Raw genomic sequence first — 7,692 nt, forward strand, 5'->3', positions numbered from 1 at the left:
TTCATAAAGTCGCATGGTAATGTATCAAACAGTGTTTCTTTGCTATTCATAAGGTTTTCCCTGGCCAATTCTTTGAGAAGTGGACGGCCTCTTCCTTCTTCCTAGTCTGTCTCAGTCTGTAAGCTGGGCTGATACCTGTGCACCATGTGCATCCTGCTGGGTTAGAAACACCAGTGGCTCAGCTCAAAACTCACATCCACATGTCACCATGGTAGGATAAACCGACAGACAAGTTTGTCTCCCTGTTGAAAACCTCTCCTACCCACCTTACCTGGGTCCCTGCCACTGACTCCTCCTGTGTCCCGGTTCCTGGGCCTTTTAATCCCCTTTTTCCCGCTCTCCCACCCTGCTGCTTTGGGCATGCCTGGGTTCACTCTCCTCACCTGGAGACCTGCGGCTGAAGTCTCTCTCCCAGCAATGTGTGTCCCTCGGTGTCTCTCTCAGCAATGCATGTCTCTTTCCCAGAAGCACATGTCTCTCAGGGGAGTATCTTTCCTCAGCCAGCAGTCAGAGAGAGTTCTGCCTCTACGAGGCCTCCTTTTGAGCAGTCTCTCTCCCAGCAGTGCATGTCCCTCGGTGTCTGTCTCAGCAATGCATGTCTCTTGCATCTCTTTCCCAGCAGCACATGTTTCTCAGGGGCGTGTCCTTCCTCAGACAGCAGTCAGAGAGCTGGGCTCCACAAATCGCATAGCATGTCCTGCCATGGTGTGAGGCCTGAGAAATCTTTAACCAGAAACCTTTAATGTGGAGATTAACATGTCCCATGCTGAGTCCTAATGCCTCCAGGTAAATCTTTAACAAGAAGCCTTTAATGTGGAGATTTCCCATACCTCAAGCTCTGGCAGGTCTCACCTCCCTCCCCCCCTGGATTTCGGCATATTAGAGGGTTCTGCCTGGTCTCACCCCCTCCCCCTGGATTTTGCACAAATCAGAGAGTTCTGCATGGCTCCAACAAAGTCTCTCGCTCACCTTTGAAGCTGGGGGATTCCAACCCGCCCTCCACCTTCCCAAACCCCTGTCCTAAAAAACCAATTATCTACTCCACCCTATATTCTTTCTATAAATATGTGATAATGAAAGAGCACAGGGTCTTTTGCTCAACCCATTATGTCGGTGAGAGCAGGGACCCTAGTTCCGAACTAGCTAATAAACTTTCTTACTTGCACTTGCATTATCGCGTGTTGGCAAATTCCTCATGCCGAACAACTCCTTCATAACCTAGGCACAACAATGGTCTTTGACCTCAAAATCAATTGGGAGAGATCTCCCATTGTGCAAATCCAGCTGTGCAAATTCTGTCTTCTCTGAAAGAGACATCATCTGAGAAGTTGCTCTTTTATTAGAAAGTTTAGAAATTTGCAGTAGGGTCAGTCTCAGCCACTTTTTTTTTTTTTGTTTTGGTGGTAAATTCCCTGGATATCCCATTCATTTCACCATTTGAGACCCCCAGTTTCTGATATCTAAGGGCTGTGCTGAAGCTATGCTTTGTTTACTGACATAGTTTTTAAACTCTTATTGTCTGGTCATGGTGGCTGCTGGCACCCTTTAGGTCTGTGAAAACAACTTCCTGGGACAGGTTTATCCTGCTTCTGTTTAATTGTTTTAGCTGGAGAATCATTCTCAGCTGTTCCTTAAATGAAAGCTTTCCAAACTCTAGTGTGAATACAAATCACCTGAGAGCCTTGTTTCAGTGATGGGTGGGGTCTGAGATTCTATATTTCTAACAAACTTCTGGGTGATGTGGATGCTGCTGACATAGGGTTCTCAAAAGGCTGATTTTTCAATTCTTCTGAGATGCCTCTGAGTGAACTTTAACCTCCGGTCTTTAGATTATCAGCCGAGCACATAACTATTTGTACCACCCAAGGACTACTCAGGAACTAAATGTTTCCTTTCTGTGATTTTTCCCTTCACCCTCTGGCCCAGCTATTTCCTATTTCCCAAACATACTGCTCCTCAGATTTTGTTTTGTATATTCTCCCATGTGAGAGATATGAAATTAATGAGTGCTGGGCTTGCTAAAAACATTCACTGATCAATTAATGTTGTCTTTATTCACATTATGGGAGCTTTGGTGGTGTAATGCCTAAGGCATTTGACTGCTAACCAGAAGGCTGGTGGGTTTTAACCAGCCTTCTGGTTAGCAGTCAAACCCACCAGCCATTCCTTAGAATGAAAGTTGGTCAATCTACTTCCGTAGTGATACCGCCTGGTATCACTTCTAAGGGCATTCTGGCTGTACTTCTTCCAAGACAAATTTGTTCGTTCTTCTGGCAGTCCATGGTATACTCAATATTCTTTGCCAGCATCACAATTCAAATACATCAATTCTCCTGCACTCTTCTTTATACATTGTCCAGCTTTCACACACATATGAGGAGACTGAAAATACTATGATTTGGGCCAGGTTCACCTTAGTCTTCAAAGTGACATCTTTGCTCTTTAACACTTTAAAGAGGTCATTTGCAGCACATTTGCCCAGTGCAATATATCATTTTCTATCTGAACTGCTGCTTCTGTGAGCATTGATTTTGGATCCAAGTAAAATGAAATCATTGACAACTCCAATCTTTTCTCCATTTATCATGATGTTACTTATTGATCCATTTGTGAGGATTTTTGTTTTCTTTATGTTGAAGTGTAATGCATACTGAAGACTGTAGTCTTTGATCTTCATCAGCAAGTGCTTCAAGTCATCTTCACTTTCAGGAAGCAAGATTGTGTTATCTGCATATCCGAGTTTGTTAACGAGTCTTCCTCCAATCCTGATACCATGTTCTTCATATAGTCCAGCTTCTTGGATCATTTGCTCTGCATACAGATTGAATAAATATGGTGAAAGGATACACCCCAATACATACCTCTCCTGATTTTAAACCACACAGTATCCCCATGTTCTGTTCAAATGACTGCCTCTTGGTCCATGTACAAGTTTCTCATGAGCATAATTAAGAGTTCTGGAATTCCTATTCTTTGCAATGTTATCCATAATTTGTTATGATGCACACAGTCGAATGCCTTTTTATAGTCAATAAAACACAGTAAACACCTTTTTGGTATTCTTTACTTTCACCCTAGATCCACCTGACATTAGCAATGATATCTCACATACCACGTGCTCTTCTGAATCTGGCTTGAATTTCTGGCAGTTCCCTGTCAATGTACTACTGAAGCTGTTTTTGAATTATCTTCACAAAATTTTACTAGCATGTGATATTAATATTTTTCAATCATTTTCATGTACTGGATCACCTTCCTTTGGAACAAGCACAAATATATATATATATATATATATATATATATATATATATATATATATAATCTTCCAATTGTTAGTCAGGTAGCTGTCTTTTTAATACTTGTCCATGGTATCTTCAATATTCTTTGCCAACATCATAATTCACATACATCAGTTATCCTGTGGTCTGAATGAGGGCTTCCAGTGTTGTGTCCAGACTTGTACCCAGGTCAATGGGTATTCCATCAATTCCTGGAGCCTTGTTTTTCACCAGTTCCTTCAGTGCAGCTTGGACTTCTTCATCTAATACCAGTGGTTCTTGATCACATGCTGCCTCCTGAAATGGTTGAACATCAACCAATTCTTTTTGATATGGTGATTCTGGGTATTCCTTCCATCTTTTTTTTTTTTTTTAATGTCTCCTGCATCATTCATTATTTTGCCTATATTGTTGTTGTTATGTGCCATTGAGTTGGACCCGACTCATAGCGACACCTTGGGTTTCTGAGGCAGTATCACTACAGAAGTAGATTGCCCAATCTTCCTTCCAAGGAGTGGCTGGTGGGTTTGAACCATCAGCCTTCTGATTAACAATCAAATGCCTTAGGCACTACGCTACCAGAGCTCCCATTTTGCCTATAGAATCCTTCAATATTGCAACTAGAAGCTGAAGATTTTTCGTCAGTTCTTTCACCTTGCGAAATCCCAAACCTATTCTTCCCTATTGGTTTTCTAACCCCAAGTCTTTGCACATTTCATTATAATACTTTACTTTGTTTTCTTGATCTGTCCTTTGAAATCTTCTGTTCAGATGTTTTACTTCATCATTTCTTCTATTCACTTTAGCTACTCTGTGTTCAAGAACAAGTTTCAGAGTCTCTTCTGACATCTATTTTGGTATTTTCTTTCTTTTCAGTATTTTAAATGACCTTTTGCTTTCTTCATGTGTGATGTCCTTGATATCATCCCATAATTCATCTGGTCTTCAGTCATTGTTGTTCAATGAGCCAAATCTATTCTCCAAATGGTCTCTAAATTCAAGTGGGATATACTTAAGGTCTTATTTTGGCTGTCATAAACTTGTTTTAATTTTCTTCAGCTTCAAGCTGAACTTGCATAAGAACAGTTGAGGATCTGTTCTACGGTTGACCCCTGACCTTGTTCTGACTGATGAACTTGAGCTTCTTCACGATCTCTTTCCACAAATGAAGTCAATTTGATTCCTGTGTATTCCATCTGGGAGGTCCATGTGTACAGTTCCCATTTATGCTGTAGAAAGAAGGTATTTGTAATGAATAAGTCATTGGTTGTACAAAATTGTATCCTGTGTTCTCCAGTGTCATTTCTTTCATGAACACTATATTTTCTAACTACCATTGCTTCTTCTTTGTTTTCAACTTTCACCTTCCAATCACTAGTAATTATCAATGCATTTTGATTGCATGTTAGGTCAATTTCAGACCACAGAAGTTGGTAAAAACTCTTCAATTTTGTCATCTTTGGCTTTAGTGGTTGGTATGTAAATTTGAATTTTAGTAGTATTATCTGGTTTTCCTTGAAGGTGTGTGTATATTATCCTATCACTGACAGTGTTGAACTTCACAATAGATCTTGAAATGTTCTTTTTAACAATGAATGCCACAAGATTTCTCTTTAATGTATCATTCCTAGTAGGGTATATGATCGTCTAATTCAAATTGGCCAATACCAGTCCATTTTAGCTCACTAACGTCTAGGATATAAATTTTTATGCATTATATTTATTTTTCACACTTTCAATTTTCTGGATTCATACTTCCAATTATTATGAGTGAGAACTGATTATTATGATTATTATGAATGAGAATTGACTCAATGGTAGTGGATTTAGTTTTGGATTTGGTATCACTTGGTGTGCTTGCTTCATGCTTCAGAGTGTGGCTCTGAAACCCAAACCAAACTCAGTGCCATCAAGTCAATTCTCACTCATATCGACCCTATAGGACAGAGTACAGCTGTCCCATAGAGTTGCCAAAGCTGTAAATCTTTACAGAAGCAGACTGCCTCATCTTTCTCCCACAGAGCAGCTGGTGGGTTCAAACTGCTGAACTTTTGGTTAGCAGATGAATCCTTTAACTACTGTACCACCAGAGCTCCTTGTGATTCTGAAGGGTTTGCTTTTCTTGTGACCTTGCTGTTTCTGTCAGTTCCTTTGTCGTTCTCCCCCAGGGGTAGGGGCCTTAGGTCTCTACTCTGAGATGTGGGCTCTTTCCTGAGATTATATTGCTCCTTTGTCTCTTTTTGTGATCTTGCAACACTTGTCTTGCTTATTTGAGAGCAGACTGGGACCATTCATTTTCTCCTTATCGATGGGTGTATATTCTTCAAGATTTTATTTTCTATTTCACTGCTGTTCTTGTGTCGCTTGATATCTCCAACTTCCGCTGAAGGAAATCTCTCTTTTCTACCAGCTTAATTAGCCTGTCTTCCTTGTTTATTTTAATTCTTCTTTTTCTGTTCTGAGAGTAAAATTGAGACTTGCTTTTCAAAACACTCCGGGGCTTTCCTGACTTCTCCAGCAAACTTGATGCTTACATTCAACAAGCCCCAAGCACAGGCTTTTAAAGTCACTTCCATAGTTTTTGAATTTGTAATAATTTCATTGACCTCAGAAGATGGCGTGTTCTGTTCATAGTAAGAGGTCCTGTTCCTTCTAATTTGTTTGTTAATAAGACACAGGATTTCAGTGAGTGAAAATGCAATTTAGCTTCAGAAGTCTAAATTACAAATTTAATTAAGTAATTCACAAATGTACAACCAACATGAAACAACATGACTGGGAGCAACCCTTAAGCGCTTATGGATAAACCACATGAGTCCAGGTCCTCCAGACCCTTCCTATGATCTGAATATAATTCCAAAAAACATCATAAAAAAAAGAAGGAAACTTGGGGCAGCCCACTGAATCTACTTACCTAGACCTGGCAATTACCATGTAAAGTTAAAATGTTTACACAACAAAAACTACAGTCTTATTTTGTAGCTAATGTAGAATTTAGTTTCAGTTTAAACCTCAGTACTGGAGACTTGATGGAAAAATACAGCCAAATGCAACAAATAAGTTTTCTGACCCTCCCATGCCACTCTGGTGATGTAGTGTCTAAGGCATTTGACTGCTAACCAGAAAGTCAGTGGTTCAAATCCACCAGCTGCTCTGCAGGAGGAAGATGGGACAATCTACTTTTGTAAAGATTTACATCCTTGGAAACCCTATGGGGGTTAGAATAGACTTGATGGGAACACATTTGGTTTGGTTTATGCCTAAAAGACTGGGACCTGAGGTGGTACAGTGGCTAAAGTATTCAAATCCACCAACATTTCAAACCCACCAGCTGCTCTGCAGGAGAAAGATGAGGCAGTCAGCTTCTATAAAGATTTACAGCCTTAGAGACCCTATGGGGCTATTCGTCTCTGTCCTGTAGGGTCACTATGAGTTGGTTTCGACTTGATGGCAGTGGGTCTTAATGCTAAAAGAAGTCTCTGGGTGGCACAAATGGTTTGCACTTGACTACTAACAAAAAAGGAGCTCTGGTAGTATAGTGTCTAAGGCACTTGACTGCTAACCAGAAGGCTTGTGGTTCCAACCCACCAGCCATTCCTCGGAAGGAAGGTTGGGCAATCTACTTCTGTAGTGATACTGCCTTGGAAACCCAAGAAGGGTCGCTATGAGTCAGGTCTGTCTTGATGGTACATAAACAACAACAAACACTAACAAAAAAGTTGGTGGTTCGACATCTAAGGGCTCTGTCCAAGAAAGGCCTGACAGTCTGTTTCTATAAAGGTTATAGTCAAGAAAACCCTACGGGGCAGTTTCATTGTGTAACACATGAGGTCATCATGAGTACGAATTGACTCAGAAGCATTGGGCTAATGCTAGAAGACTTGAAAGAGAAAGACTCTCTTTTCAATTTAATTGAATCCTTGCTTCAGCTATAGCTTCAATTTGTAAACACGTGAGGACAGACCTTGTGAAGTCCTAGGTCTGTCACAGCAATGTGCCCTCTGAGGCTCTCTGGGCATTTGCTGAGACTCATGGTTAATCAAGCTGTTTGTTTTGTTTTGTTTCAATGTTGTAAACTTTAGTCACACCAAGTACAAAAATTCCATGTTTTCTAAGGCTTAAAGTCAATTGCCTAAACTTCCCAACAGTAAAATCCCACAGTATTGTAAGTGCTCGATTAGCTGTTTGAGTCTACTCTCAGGTACCTTGGAATAAAGGCTTGGTGATATACTGAAAAATCAACCATTGAAAACACTGTGGAGCACAGTTGGACTCTGGCAAACACAGTGTTGCCATGAGTCAGAATCAACTTAATGGCAACTGGTTTGGTTTCCTAGTTTATTGTATCTTTTTATAAAATACATTTTATTAAAATATAATTTATGTACAGTGAAATACACGAAACTAAAGTGAC

The sequence above is a fragment of the Orycteropus afer genome, unplaced genomic scaffold (genome assembly GCF_000298275.1).
Source record: "Orycteropus afer afer isolate SDZICR_OR568_19922 unplaced genomic scaffold, OryAfe1.0 scaffold00017, whole genome shotgun sequence".
Lineage (NCBI taxonomy): Eukaryota > Metazoa > Chordata > Mammalia > Tubulidentata > Orycteropodidae > Orycteropus > Orycteropus afer.